The 14248-nt window shown below is 47.2% G+C and overlaps 1 protein-coding gene across 2 annotated transcripts in view; it reads right to left on the bottom strand.

Annotated features, from left to right (window-relative positions):
- The window catches only part of RARA (retinoic acid receptor alpha), a 186876-nt gene that overhangs the window by 149694 nt on the left and 22934 nt on the right, over positions 1 to 14248 (bottom strand). The window contains exon 1 of one of the 2 annotated variants that reach the window (XM_081838029.1): positions 7927 to 8176. The exons of the other annotated variant lie outside the window; for it this stretch is intronic. The gene's annotated coding sequence lies outside the window, so the exon portion shown is untranslated. Of the gene's footprint in view, positions 1 to 7926; positions 8177 to 14248 lie in introns of those variants that run through there. 2 annotated transcript variants of the gene reach the window in all.

Raw genomic sequence — 14248 nt, 5'->3', positions numbered from 1 at the left:
CCAACCACCACTGGCTTCCTCATGAAGGAATACTGTGTCATGATCCCCTCCACTTGCAGAATGAAGAACAACAGCCTAGGTGGCCATGTTGCCCACTCTTCACATGGTAAGGCCTTTGGTGTAAATGTGGTCCAAGTCCAAGTCCATTTCAAAGTTAAATAGCCTGAAGAAGCGAGAGCAGAAGGGGGCCTTGAAGTTACCCAGTCAGCAACCAGTGAGTAGACCGAATCAGCTCATCACGGGCTTCCCTGCTGTGGTGAGATGTGCTGCATCTGTATTTAAATTGTGGTACTTATCTCTACATTATTTGATTTAGATTCACAGCCTAGATTTACTAGACTGCAAACTGAAGGGCAGGAACCACCTTAGTGCTGATTTTTGATTAACAGGTAAGGTATATTGACACAAACAAACAAATTTGCACCCACATTAGCACATGCAAACTCCAGGCAAATCCGTGTCCTCTTTTTTGTGTGTGTATGACACATTTCCTCTTTGTTGAGGCAGCGTTAAGTGGCCACCCTCCTAGACACGGGTTTCCTGTCTCAACGAGAACCAAGCCACAGACATTGTTTTGAGTGTGCCGCTCAGACGGGCAAAGCCCCCCTCTGCCATTTTTTTTATATTTTTATGGCACCTTTCGCTGTATCAGATTTCAGGGTGTTGTACAAAACATAAAAAATAAGCAATACAATAAAACACATTCACCAAAGCAGAAGCAGCCAATCAAACCTTTTTTTAAAAAAAAAACAGACTAGTACCAAGCTGACTGAAAATATTAAAATCCCTGTGTAAATAAAAAGGGATGTCTAAAAGATAGCCATGCTAGGCAAATCTCATTAAGAAAAGTGCATTCCACAGGTGTGGGTATTTCTGCCCCCCCCCCCCCCGCAAAAGCCCTCATTGTTCTTTGTTGCTTCTTACCTCAAATTTGAGATGGGCTTCAGCAAATAATCTTATGAAACTGGCAGGTTGGCATGGGAGTAAAGTGCCTCCTAAACCAGGAACAGGGAAGATGTTGCTGGACTCCAATTCTCATCAGCCCCAGCCAGCAGGGCCAACGGTCAAGATATGACAGGAGCTGCAGTCCAACAACATATGGACGCCACCAGGTTCTGCACCCCTGTTCTAGAACCTCCCAAAGCTAAAGAAGAATTATTTCCCCTTACACTACACCCAAGCAGATGGACGCGCCCAGAGGAACCTCACCCCAATCCCTATTTAAAGGCAGGGAAGCCCAACGTTCCTCTCACGGGTCCTACCTCATAGCTCTTTTCCTTGCCTCACTGTTTACACTGCCTGCTCATTCATGGGGTATCCCCTTTCAGATCTGCATATGGGAGGGAACAGAGTAGCAAAGGTCCTAAGAGACAGGGCTGTCTCTGGAACAAACTACAAACAGAGAGGAACTTAGGGGTTCAGTCCCATTGCCTCTGTATAGGAATTCTGGCCGACAGACAGCACCACCAGAAAGAGTCAGATTTCTGAATGCAAAACAGCATCTCCCGGGACACATGGAGGACTGCACTGGCAGGCAGAGATGAGCAGGTGTTATTTTGTTTTGTTTCTATTGATTTATTATTACATTTATATGCCACCTTTTCTCTAAGGAGCTCAAGGTGTTGTGTATACAACAGCCCTGTGATTTAAGTTCAGCTGAGAGGCAGTGGCTGGCCCAAAGTCACCCAGGGGCCAAATAGGGATTTGAACCCTGGTCTCCCAGGTCCTAGTCAGACGCTCTAACCACTACACAACACTGCCTTTCAATTCTTAAATTCAGCAATAGCCACATCATGATATTACACACACACACAGTGGGATGTGGCAGGAGGGAACATCTGTTGAAGCGGGATCAAATAATAACCCAGTAGTACTTAATACAATGTCACGAAGACCTCTCACATGACAAAAACAAACCCGCACATATGAAGGCATTAACACGGGAATCTGTAGACACTTGCCCATGCAACCCATCATTCTCATTATTACCATTGTTTATTAAATGAAGACCCTGACCTTCCTTCCAAAGGAGCCCAGGGAAGCAACCACACAGCCATCAAAACATATAAAACAAAAACCATTCCAATCCAGATGCAGACTGGGAAAGATCTCTACTTAAAAGCCTCGTTGGGAGAGGAAGGGTTTTAGAAGATGCCGAAAAGACAACAGAGATGGCACTCATCTAATATTGAACAGGAGCGAATTCCCAAGGGAAGGTGCCACAACGCTGAAGGCCTGATTCCTATATTGTGCGGAACAGACCTCCTGATAAGATGGCACCTGCAAGGAGGCCCTTCACCTGCAGAGAACAGCGATCACAAAATACGACCAGGCTATAGGTGGACTTAGAATAAGACATGGAAAATCAAAGACACAGCTCTCCACACCATGACAACACCCGCCCTGGGGGAAACCACCTCGTCTCAGCCTAACCTGCCTTGTGACAAAGATAAGAGTATCACCTTGAGCTTCATGGAGGAAGGGCAGGGTTTAAACACCCACACACCAAAAATAATTCCAACAAATACAAACTTCATGGAGAAATAGCAGACATCTACGGCTGGTTTTAAATCCCACTCCAACTAGCTCATATTGTAAGATCTGCTCACACCCCCCTTAAGCTGGCATGGTTGGAAAGCACAAGGAACATATTTGCATATGTGGTGGGGATGTAAATTTGTACACAAGTTCTGGAAGTAGGATGTAACGGAGATTAGTATTATTGTCGACAAGCAGGTCACCTTGGACACTAAGTTGTGCCTCTTACCCATTTTTGACAGTGCCAGTGCTGACTTTACTTCTCAATAATTAATTCTGTACCTGTTGTTTGCCGCTTGCCTAGTGATCTCTCAAGGGTGCGAGGACACATCTTGTTAGTCTATGGATCTATGGTTTCAAAAAAGTCATGTTCATTGCCATTTCTGAAAAAATCCTGACGAATAAAACATGTGCCAGCAGGGGAGATGGCAGACCCCTCCGACTTTGCTTTTGCTTGGGGGCCCATTTGTGATTTATATAACCAATCTCACTGAATTTGAGTTTATTTGGCAACATTCGTTATTATTTGGTATGTTTGGTACAAATGTGAACCTTGTATTTCACCATGGAATATATTTTACGCCACTTATTCTTTTTCAAGCTTTGTACAATTATTATTAAATTATGATATTGTAATTTTATTCTCCCTGCTTTTATGACTTCATTATTACCTTTAGCTTGGTGTTTTTGTCTGTTTGATTAAACAAAAATTAGAAAAAGAGGGTGGGGGATAGAGATGCTGCACCCAGGAAGCTGGTGGCACATAAACAACCCCGAAAGTTGGGAAGCATAGCTCTGTGAAGGGTAAACTATAGTTCCCAGGATTCTTTGCAGGGATGCAGTGTACAGTGGAACCTCGGGTTACAACACCTCAGGTTACAAACACTTCAGGTTACAGACTCCGCTAACCCGGAAGTAGTACCTTGGGTTAAGAACTTTTACCTCAGGATGAGAACAGAAATTGTGCGCTGGCAGCACAGCGGCAGCAGGAGGCCCCATTAGCTAAAGTGGTACCTCAGGTTAAGAACGGTTTCAGATTAAGAATGGACCTCCGGAACTAATTAAGTTCGTAACCAGAGGTACTACTGTACTTTAAATGTTTGGTGTATATGCAGCCCTATATGATCTTCTGGCATTGGGTCTTCTGGAAAGAAGTTGTGGACCTCTCTTCCCAATAATATCCTTTACACACAATCAAACTTGTCAGACGAGCAATAGGAAGTGTTTCTTCATACAGCGTATAATTAATTAGCTGATGGATTTTATTGCCACAACATGCGAAGGCCACAAACTAACACGCCTTTTAGAAAAAGGAGGATTAGACAAAATCATGGAAGACAGTGGCTTCTATTTTTCAAGAGGACATTCCCAATTTGGTTTGTGTTTCTGCGCAGCCTGGGCAGGCTTGTATTTTCACACTCCTATGCCTCCCGTGGAAGCTGAAAATGGAACATCCAACTTTAGGAGCACTATTTCTCAGATCAAAAGGCATCAGGAACAAACAGGAATGGCCATCTCAGTCTTGCCCTCCTCGTGAGCTCCCTCGAGGAGTATCTGGCTATTAGCCACACCATAGGAAGCAAGAGTGCTTGACTCACTAGACGGGCCTTTGATACCAGTCCACAAGGCTGTTTTGATGGCCTCATGTTCTTTGTTTGCCTTTATGGTATGAACCAAGTGCATAGATGGCATAAATTGAGAGCATTTAACTCAAATGATCCCGCAAGGTCACACAGCACAACACACAAGGAGCTGGTTTCTTTTGCAATCTCAGAAGGGATTATGAGGAAGTAAGCCCCACTGATTCGAAAGGCACTTGCTTCCCCACTGGGGTCTCGCATATTCAAGACAGCTAAATGCAGGCCCTTCCTTAGGAGCCAAATATGACTCTGAAGGTTTTCGTGCAATGTGCACTACTGTATACAGCTCCATTGGTACGCGTTTTATTTCGAACACCCCTTCGGCCATTTTCATTTAAAGAACGAAACACAAAAAAGCAAAATGTATTGCTGTCTGGAGAAGAGATCCCTGAAACCTGGAAGATTACTGCTTTAATCGCTTCTACACACATGGGATAAAAAAATACAGCACATATCGTTTCAAACTCTTCTGGGTCCTATTGAACTATCTGAAAAGTAATCGAAAAGAAGGCTTTTTTTTAAAGAGAAGAACGGGATGGGGGAGGAATAGAACTAGCAGAACAGCTCTCTATAATGTACAGTGGTACCTCGGGTTAAGTACTTAATTCATTCTGAAGGTCTGTTCTTAACCTGAAACTGTTCTTAACCTGAAGCACCACTTTAGCTAATGGGGCTTCTTGCTTCCGCCGCACCGCCAGAGCACGATTTCTGTTCTTATCCTGAAGCAAATTCTTAACCCAAGGTAATATTTCTGGGTTAGCGGAGTCTGTAACCTGAAGCGTATGTAACCCGAGGTACCACTGTAGTTTGTAGAATGTAGTGTAAAGCTACATTAGGAGGGACCTAAAGATGCAGTTTGAGTGCCACTTAGCATATGGAAAGGAATGCCATCAAGGGGGCGGAACTCGCACCCAGAGCTCGCGTGGAAAAACCTCACGGGCACAAACAATAGGATTTGGGTGTTGGCAGCAGACAATGGGAAGCCCTGAATTCCCAACATGCACCTCAGAATGGGCAAAAAAAAAACCATTCACACATCAACCCTGAAGCTGGCCCAGTGATTCCCAACCCAATGAATGTCAATACGAGGGAGAGGTTAAAACTGGCATAGGCAAACTCCAGCCCTCCAGATGTTTGGGACTACAATTCCCATCATCACTGACCACTGGTCCTGTTAGCCAGGGATGATGAGAATTGTAGTCCCAAACATCTGGAGGGCCGGAGTTTGCCTATGTCTGGGTTAAAAACAAAAAAAGGGAAGAAAGGAAAAGGGAGAAAATCCTCTCCAAACTCATCTCCCACCTTGGACAGAGCAAGCTGGCATGCCTGATAGAAGTATTGGTTCTTCAACCACTGGATCTGTCCCCTCTGCTCCCACCCCCCCCCAAAAGAAACCCCCCCCACCTAAGGATTCTTCAGAAAGTGGTTAAGAATGCAACGTGCCTTTGGTTCAGATCTCCGGACAGAATTTGGTAGGCAAGCTCCCGTTCTTCCTGCGTCCCATCTGCCACATAGGTACAAAACTGACTTTACAGGGCTGCTGCGAGGAGGATCACAGAGATAATGGCTTTGAAGCACTTTGAACGCTCCAAAGCACTGCCTACGTCCTAAGCTTTATCATTATTAAGATACGCAACGAAAGAAAGAAAAAACAATGAAGAGTGCGCAGGGCTGAAAGGGAAAAGCAGCACGATTAGAACTTGGACTTCTCAAGGGACCAGGATGTGTTATATAGTTGACAACCAAGTTGAGCAAAGTTCCAAGGCTGGCAGAGAAGAAAAAAAAAAATTTTTTTTAAAGGCACAGGCATGTCCACACACTATGCATGCTTTTCTTTTTCCTCCCGACTTTGAAGTCCTGCCAGCTGATAATTCATCTCAATGGATGGCTGCTCCCCTTCTTAAGGGTTTACCTTTTCCCCGATGACAGCTAAGCACCCAACCAGAGTCTGGTTTCTTTCATTTCTTTAAAACAGAAAAGCAGCCAACTGGTACCAGCCTCAGGCTCCCACCCTACCGCTGAGCACCTCAAGAAAACAAAGCACCACCCAGGCACCAAGGAAGCTATTCTTCACACCCTTTGCAAAAGCCACCTTGCGCGCTCTTTGTAGACCTGCACAATGCCACCCATCGGGCACTAGATGCACACAAAAATTACTCCCCAACTGTCCACCAAGTCCCAAAGCAGCAGCAGCAGCAGCAGCAGCAACACCACCGCAAGACTGGATCTCCCAAGCTATGGAGACTTGGGCACAAAAATGCAAGAGCCACGGCTCCAATTTCACACCCACAAGACTGCTCAGACTTTGCAAAAACACAGACCGAGTTGGAAACGTCCTCTTGAAAGCTAAGCCACGGTCTTGTTTTTCCACCCACGGGTCGACCAACCGCTGGCAGCTTGGCAAGGCGGATGCCGCTAGCTCTGCCGTCTTTTATTTGGACACCGAGATTCCCTGCAAAGGACAGGGACTGCCATCGTGCCGAGGGAGGTGGCACGACCCAAGGCATTCCTTTCGACAGTTATCTTGAAATAAAGAAAAGGGGGCGGCAGCGAAACTGAAGTGGTGGTTGGGTTTGCTGCCACCCCCACCCCTGCCACCCACTAATAATATAAAGCGAACTGCAAAGCTGACTTCTGAAGGCACCAGAAGAGCCAACCACACCCACACGTGGCACACAGCACATATCAGCCTTTTCTTCCAAGCTCCAGAAAGAGAGAAAGATCCACACGGCTCACAGATTTTCTTAAAAAATGAATGTGCAGCAACCCGTCCAAAGACTTCTTCCCCCCTCTAAAAAAAGAAAAAAATAAGCCTTAAATGGGAGATGCTGCAAAAGCACTTAGTGATGAGAAAGTCAGGAAGAACCATCAGCCTAAACCCCGGGATGCCTCTTTGACCAGAGCATGGGGTGTGTGTCCCCCCCCCCACATTTACACATACGTTTCTTCCAGAAAGTAAGTCAAAGTAGGAGAGACGGAAATAGAAAATGGGGTGGGGGGTAGGGGTGCGTTTCCAGAAGAACGTGAGGCTTTATAGGATCAGAGGGAAACCTCTTCCCTTCCACCCTTGTCGCAGGCGGTGGCGTGGGGGGGGGGGAGCGGACAGCCCCAGTGACAGCTGGCCAGAGCTACTGGAAGCAACAGTTGGTTTTATTAAGCAGCCTCATGGAGAGAAGGATGGGGGTGTGCGGAACTGGAATTGAAGAATTCACACACACACCCCTCAAAACGGCACCCCGAAATATCAGGCCCGCAGCTTTGCTCACCAAACTAAGACAGCAATTCCGGACTTAGCAACTTGCGCCAGGAGGGTGCCCCTTAAAGATTACTTTGGGGAGCGCATCCGATTTCAGCGCAACGGCTGCAGTTTAGAGGGGTGACGCGAGGATGAGAGATGTCATTGGCGAGGGAGGGGGTGCCAGGGGACGGGGAATGAGAGAAAACGGGCGATCCTCTCCGAATCAAAACACAACTTTGGGAAAGGAGGAGGAGGGAGGAGGAGGAGGAAAGCGGCTGGGGTTTTGCAGTGTAATCCTAGACTTCGATCGGAATCTAGCAGGAATCAAACAAGCCCAAAAAGAAAGAAAGAAAGAAGAGACACGGACAGACTCCCTGCCCCCTCTCGCAACTTAACGCGCATAAAAGAAAACGCAAGCTAGCCTCCTTTTTACGCCCACCGTCTCCCAAACACACCCCGAGCAAAGTTTGCCAAAGAAAGGGAGGCGGGTATTCACGCTGGATCTCTTACCTGGAAGCAGGTCTCCTTTTTTTTCTCCCCTCGGTCGTCTTCTCGGCTTCTAGGACGCGTACGAAACTCTCCACCGACCCCCCCCCCCCTTTTGCGCGCGATAGACTCAGAAGCGAAGCCTTCCTTCCCGCGAAGACCAGGAAAGACAGGCAACCCTGCGCGTCCAGCTTTGCAAAGTCGCACCGAACTGCTTGCTCGAGCTGCTTGCTAGCCCTGCTCGTGCGGGGACTGGGACGGAGCAGCGGGGGGAGGAGGAAGGGGAGGAGGCAATGGAACGTTGTGCTGGCCAGGGCGCGCGCCCCAGCGCTCAGCAGCCATTAAAGCCAGTCATGTGCTTGGGTGAAACTTTACACTGGAGCGCGGGGCTGAGGGATGGGGCGGGGATGGGAGGGGGATAGGAGACCGAGGGGGGAGGAGACCGAGGGGGCCCGGGCCACGCCTATTTCCATTTTCCCATCCAATGGCGCTGCTGCGGGAGACGGGAGGGAGGAGAATGCGGGGGGGCGGGGTAGGGTGGAAGAGCTGCCCTTGGCGGTTCAGGAGAAGTAACCCTTTGAAGTGTCTCCGGCTTTGTTGGGAGACGGGGAGGGAGAGGGGAGCGGAACTTTCAGCCGAGACTGGCGGCGCTTACTCGGAAGCAACACTCGCGGGCTTCCGCGGAACTGGCTTCCGAAGGCTGCAATGCATGCCCACAGCTGGGGCGCACGGTGCAAGCCTTGCCCGCGTCTGTTCAGGAGTCAGCCCCGCAGCGGGGCTAATTCATGTAACGTGGGTGGGTGGGGATTTGCAGAATCGCTGCCCTGATTCGCGAGGAGATATGGATATGATCTCTCGAGGATCGCCGCAGCGCAGCCCTGTGCACTGCGCCTTTAACTCCCAGAGAAAGAGCGCAGAAGGAAGGAGTTTGCAACTTCTGGAAAGGGAGCGCAACATTTCTAAAGAGCGGAGTGCCAGGGAAGGTGATGGGCAGCTGTTAAGAGGCTGAGCTGTGAGCCAGATAACTGCCCCATTCACATCTCCCGCCTCTGTCCCAGCCTTTCTGTCCCAACATGGGGTGTGGGGTGGGAATTACAACAGCCCTGGCTTACTTTGCAGGATGAATGAGACAGTTTTTGGAAGATAAACGTGCTGTTATTATCACCAGCATGGAGACTGGTATGAGACACCCTCTGACCTGGGCTGTCTCCCTTAACCGAAGCTGTGATTGAACGATGGGGCGGCAAGAGTGATGGATCTGAATGTGGAAGGACTACGAACGAGTCCAGTCTCTGCTGTGGACTCCCTGTGTAGACTGGAGGAAATCCCTCTTTCAGCATCCATTTCCCCTCCCTGTAAAACAAGGAGCAACTTTTCCACCCAGGGATGTTTTGAATAATTAAATAAACGTTGCTCTATTGAATGGGTAGGCAAACTAAGGCCCGGGGGCCGGATCCAGCCCAATCGCCTTCTAAATCCAGCCCACGGATGGTCCGGGAATCAGCGTGTTTTTACATGAGTGGAATGTGTCCTTTTATTTAAAATGCATCTCTGGGTTATGTGTGGGGCTTGCCTGGTGTTTTTACATGAGTAGAATGTACGCTTTTATTTAAAATGCATCTCTGGGTTATTTGTGGGGCATAGGAATTTGTTCTCCCCCCCCAAAAAAAAATAGTCCGGCCCCCCACAAGGTCTGAGGGACAGTGAACCGGCCCCCTGCTGAAAAAGTTTGCTGACCCCTGCTCTATTGCATTAAACAAGCTATAAAAGTGAGAAATAGCCACCATGGTATATGCCCTCTGGCAAAGGTGGCTAACCTGTGCCCTCCCAGATGTTGCTAGACTCCAAACTCCCACCAGCTCCAGCCATCCTTAGTGTCTGGAGGTGCCGCAGGTAAGTCGCCTGTGTGGCACTGGTAATGAGGAAGCGCACATGCTCTCTGCACTTTTTGTGCTGCTTCTGCATGTTCTGATACTGACAACACAATCCTATACATGTCTACATGAAAAGGAAGCCCCAAGGAGCTCAACTGGTCTTATTCCATGAGGATAGGATTGCAGCCTGAGGGTGGCTTTTCTTTAAAAATGAAAAATGTAAGGTTCCACAGCAGAGCCTTGCTTTGGATTAGGCTGCAAAGGTAACCACAGAGTCAGAAGGGACTCCAAAGGTCATCTAGTCCAACCCAGGAATTTTTTGTCCAACATGGGACTTAAACCCACAACCCTGAGATCAAAGAGTATCAGGCTCTACCAACTGAGCTATATGCAATCCTGGAAAGTGAGGTACCTGTGAATGGCATGTGTATGAGCTGTTTGGGGAGAAGCACAGATAATGCATTTGTAGAAGAAGAAGAAAATCAAATTGCCTAAGAAAAAAGTGGTTAGGGTGTTGGACTGGGGCCTGGGAGACCAGGGTTCAAATCCCCCACTCAGCCATGAAGCTTTCTGGGTAACCTTGGGGCAGTCACAATCTCTCAGCCCAACCTACCTCGAAGGATAAAAAGGAGTGACTGTGTATGCCACCTTGCATTCTTTTGGAGGAAAGGTGGAGCATAATAATAATAATAATAATAATAATAATAATAATAATATAAAAGCATGGGAAAAAATCAAATCCAGCAGTAAAAATAACCAAAACATTACTCCAACAAAGTGCACACAAACTTTAAATAAAAGATCCAACTATATTGGTTATTTTGTCGAAGGTAGTAACTGAAGGGAAGGCTGAACTTTGAAATGAGTTTCTGTTAAAGGAACAATGAATCTAAAAGCCCAGCTCTACTAAAGCCATATGTCTGCAGAACAGGTACCTGTTCTCTATCCCCGGTTCACTGGGAAACAGCTGTAGGCTCGCAATCGTGCAGGAACATCAAAATGAATTCAATTAAGTCCAGTTGAGGTCATGGTGCCCAGGCTTAAAATCCACGTGGCGTCTTTTTCTAAGAGAACTCCAACCGTTTATTTTAAGCATTCATTTCCCTGCAGCCCAAGAAGTTAAGGCTCTTACACTAGAGATGGCAGACTTCAGTCTTAGGTGGTCCACATGCTTTGTTTTTTAAAAAATAAAATCCCCAAGACTGGTTTTTAATTTACAAAGCAAGAGTGCATACTCAGAATCTCTTCACACTTTAAGACATAATTAATTTGTGTTAACACGATCCTGAATTATGCACACATTTAAGAAAAAGTGTCTTGCAGACGAAAATCCACTCAGCCCAGCGTAGTGGGGTTGTTTTTTTTACAGAATCCCAAACAACCAGCAAGTCCCAAGGTATCTACCAGAAACTTGTGATGCCCATCTCTGCTTACCCAAAATTCCTAACCTGTATGTCAAGGGATGCTGCTGTGCCGTGAGGGAGCTGCCAGTATGCCACAAGTTGATTAATCAATTAATTGCAAGTTTCTGTGAACTGAAACATACATCCCAGAGTTGTGGGTTCCAGTCCCATGTTGGACAAAAGATTCCTGCATTGGACCAAATGGCCCTCGTAGTCCCTTCCAACTCTACATTTCTATGATTCCATGATACACAGAGGATGTTGCTTGCTGCATCCGCATCATTTATTGCTCTAGTGTTGACTCCATCCAATCAGCTTCCACTTGAGAGCAAGAAATTCTGCCACATCTCTCTGCACTATATTGATCAGTTCAGTCATTTGCAATGAGTAGACGGAGCCAAACCCCTGAGCTCACAGAACGCTGCCCAATGGACATCTGTATCAAGTCATTGATATGGCCAAAGAAGGGGTCCTCACCACTCCTCTAAAAAGGAAATTTTATCAGATATAGGAGAGAACTGTACCTAGCTCTCAAAGTTGTGGAAATGCTTACATTATTGAGATTGCCAGGTCACCTGATGCTCAGACTCTCATGGGACAGAGCCTGGGAGCAAAGGAGTTGTGTGTCACAGAACAGAGGCTTATGGGGACAGAGGATGATCAGCGCTGGATTTCGGGCGGTTCCGATCAGCCCCCGAGGGAGCCTGAGGATCCCTACCGCTGGGGTAGTGTCTAGCTTTGCCCAATGACCCAGTGTTGGGCCTGATAAACACGGGAGCAGAATGAACAGCAGAATCTCTTGAACCAGGCAGAAAATAAGACTTGCTCTCAAAGGTAGTCTCTCTTTTCCCCCTCCACCACAATGTTCCAGGAATGAGCACTGACGCAACTAAGCTCAAAATTATATCCTCATTTAAAAAAAAGTTTAGATACCAACCTTTTGGGGCCTAAAGGTAACCTAATTAGGATCCCGCAAAATGGGAATAATCCCATGATCAGAACCAAAAGCAATGTTTTTCCTTTTTTTAAAAAAAAAAAACAACACAACTGTATGTATGGGAAATCAATTTTGTTGGGTCTTTAGCTCTGAAGCTATCCCAAAGCCAAGACTTAGCTTGTACTAAGGGGTGGGTCTGGCTGTCCTTGCCAGAAGCAGAAGAAAACTGTCTGCATAAGGAGCAACTCCCCCTCCCAATCAAAACTCCAGTTACACATACACACACACACACACACACACACACACACTATGGCAAAGGCTGCATTTTCCTTTGCCAAGCTCCTTGCTGTCTATTTATATTAATTGCCAGAAAGGGACCGGAAATGGATCTGAGGGGGAGGAGAAGCAGGAGGGGGAAGTCTCTCCCCCCCCCCTTCAGTCCAGGCTTGATTTATGGCCTGGAGTCCCAGGCGGGAGTTTCTGGGCGTCAAGATGGGGAGGGTGGGGGGGAGAGAGAGAGAGGAAACAGAGATGAGATGGTCTGAAATGGACATCTTGCATCTTGATGAGGAACAGCAATGCTTTTCCAAGATTGGGGAGGGGAGGGTTTTGCTAGATCCATTTGGCTCCTGTGGCCAGCAAACCGGAGTGGGTCTGCCTGCATTACAGGGATGGGGTCTGGGAGCTCGGATTCCTAGGTTTAATTTCCCCCTGCTCCCCCTCCCCAGTTCTGGGAAGGAATTCAGGTCTAGCGTAATGGTTTTTCGGAGTACACAACAGGAGTCGCTAGGGAGGCACAGATCTTTGCCAGGAAAGGCGCAAGACCCTTGCCAAGGTGTGTCTTGATCCAACTAGGAGGCAGCGACAACCCATATATCCCTATGTGTTCAAGGCAAGACAGATGGGGTGGGGGGGCTAGGCCCTCCAACCTCTGTGCTACGTGTTAGTACTGGGTAGCTAATGGGGGAACCCCTCTATTCCCCTTTCTAACACTTGTTTACTCTACAAAGACCCTTCAGAGAAAACTGTGGGTTCATGTAACCCCACTCTTTCCTCATCCCCTTGGGTGAGCACACAGCTGTGCCCTCCTTTACCTCTCGTGCCCCACGAAGGCAGAAACAAGAAGAAGGATACGCAACCGCCATGATTCTTGCAGTTGGCTGCTTTTCCTTCCTCTGGTTGCAGCTAGTACACTATCTGAATTGCCTTTCCACATACTTTGCTCTAGGTTTCCATGCTGCTGTTTGCAGCTGGCCAAATTCAGCTCAAGGGGTGGCATGCAAGTGCCTTGGACAGTATTCGTTGACCAGCAAAGTTCACCATGGCAAATTGTGACAACTCTGGACACTAGAAAGGCTTGAGCAGCACATGGCTAAGAAGCAGGACTTACTTGTCCACTTGGCCCTCTGACACTGACTCAGTGTGAGTTCCTCAAAATCTGTTCCTCCTTCGTGATATTGATCAGAGTATATTTAAAATGAGCAGTGGGAAGGGAAGGCATGGTGGGTTGTTTGCTAAGGAATGGTCACGTGTTAAAACCCAAAGGCAACCTTTTTTTTAAAAAAAAAACCTCTTGCCCATCCTCTTGCTATTAAAGATACAGCATTCATATATTCTGAATATTATTTTTGCAATCTAGGATGAGCACTGGAGTTCAGATCTCCAGTTCTAAAGGGACCAGGCGCTTATCAGACCAACACGTGCTTTCTCTCAAACCATGCAAAGTGTGCTTTCACATGACCTAACTCACCATGCTTGCAGAACCTGAAATTATTACTGTAAAGAAGCAGTGGTATAAGAGGGGAAAAACTTTTTGTGTGTGGCGGTGCAGGGTGGGGGGAACACACAGACAAGGAAACGTGGTATGTAGCCACACGGGTCTCAAAATGTCTGATTCCCCTTTGAGAGTAAACGCGTCTCTATAAGCATGAGATCAGGACTGCAGTTCCACTTTTCTGCAGGTGAAATTCTGAAGTGTGCACACCCTAGAACAGATTTCAGATTTGGCACAAAACTCTCCAAACCCGGAAATCGCAGCAAACAGGTTCAAATGGCTTCAGCGGCAACTGCAATAGCCATGCTCTTAAATTATGGCTCTCTCATTGCTCAGAGGCAGATGCACCAGCTTATCT

This window comes from Podarcis erhardii (assembly GCF_964252035.2).
Source record: "Podarcis erhardii genome assembly, chromosome: 13".
In the NCBI taxonomy this organism is placed as follows: domain Eukaryota; kingdom Metazoa; phylum Chordata; class Lepidosauria; order Squamata; family Lacertidae; genus Podarcis; species Podarcis erhardii.
Note: the sequence above shows the minus strand (reverse complement) of the source record. Positions and strands in the feature narration are given on the sequence as shown.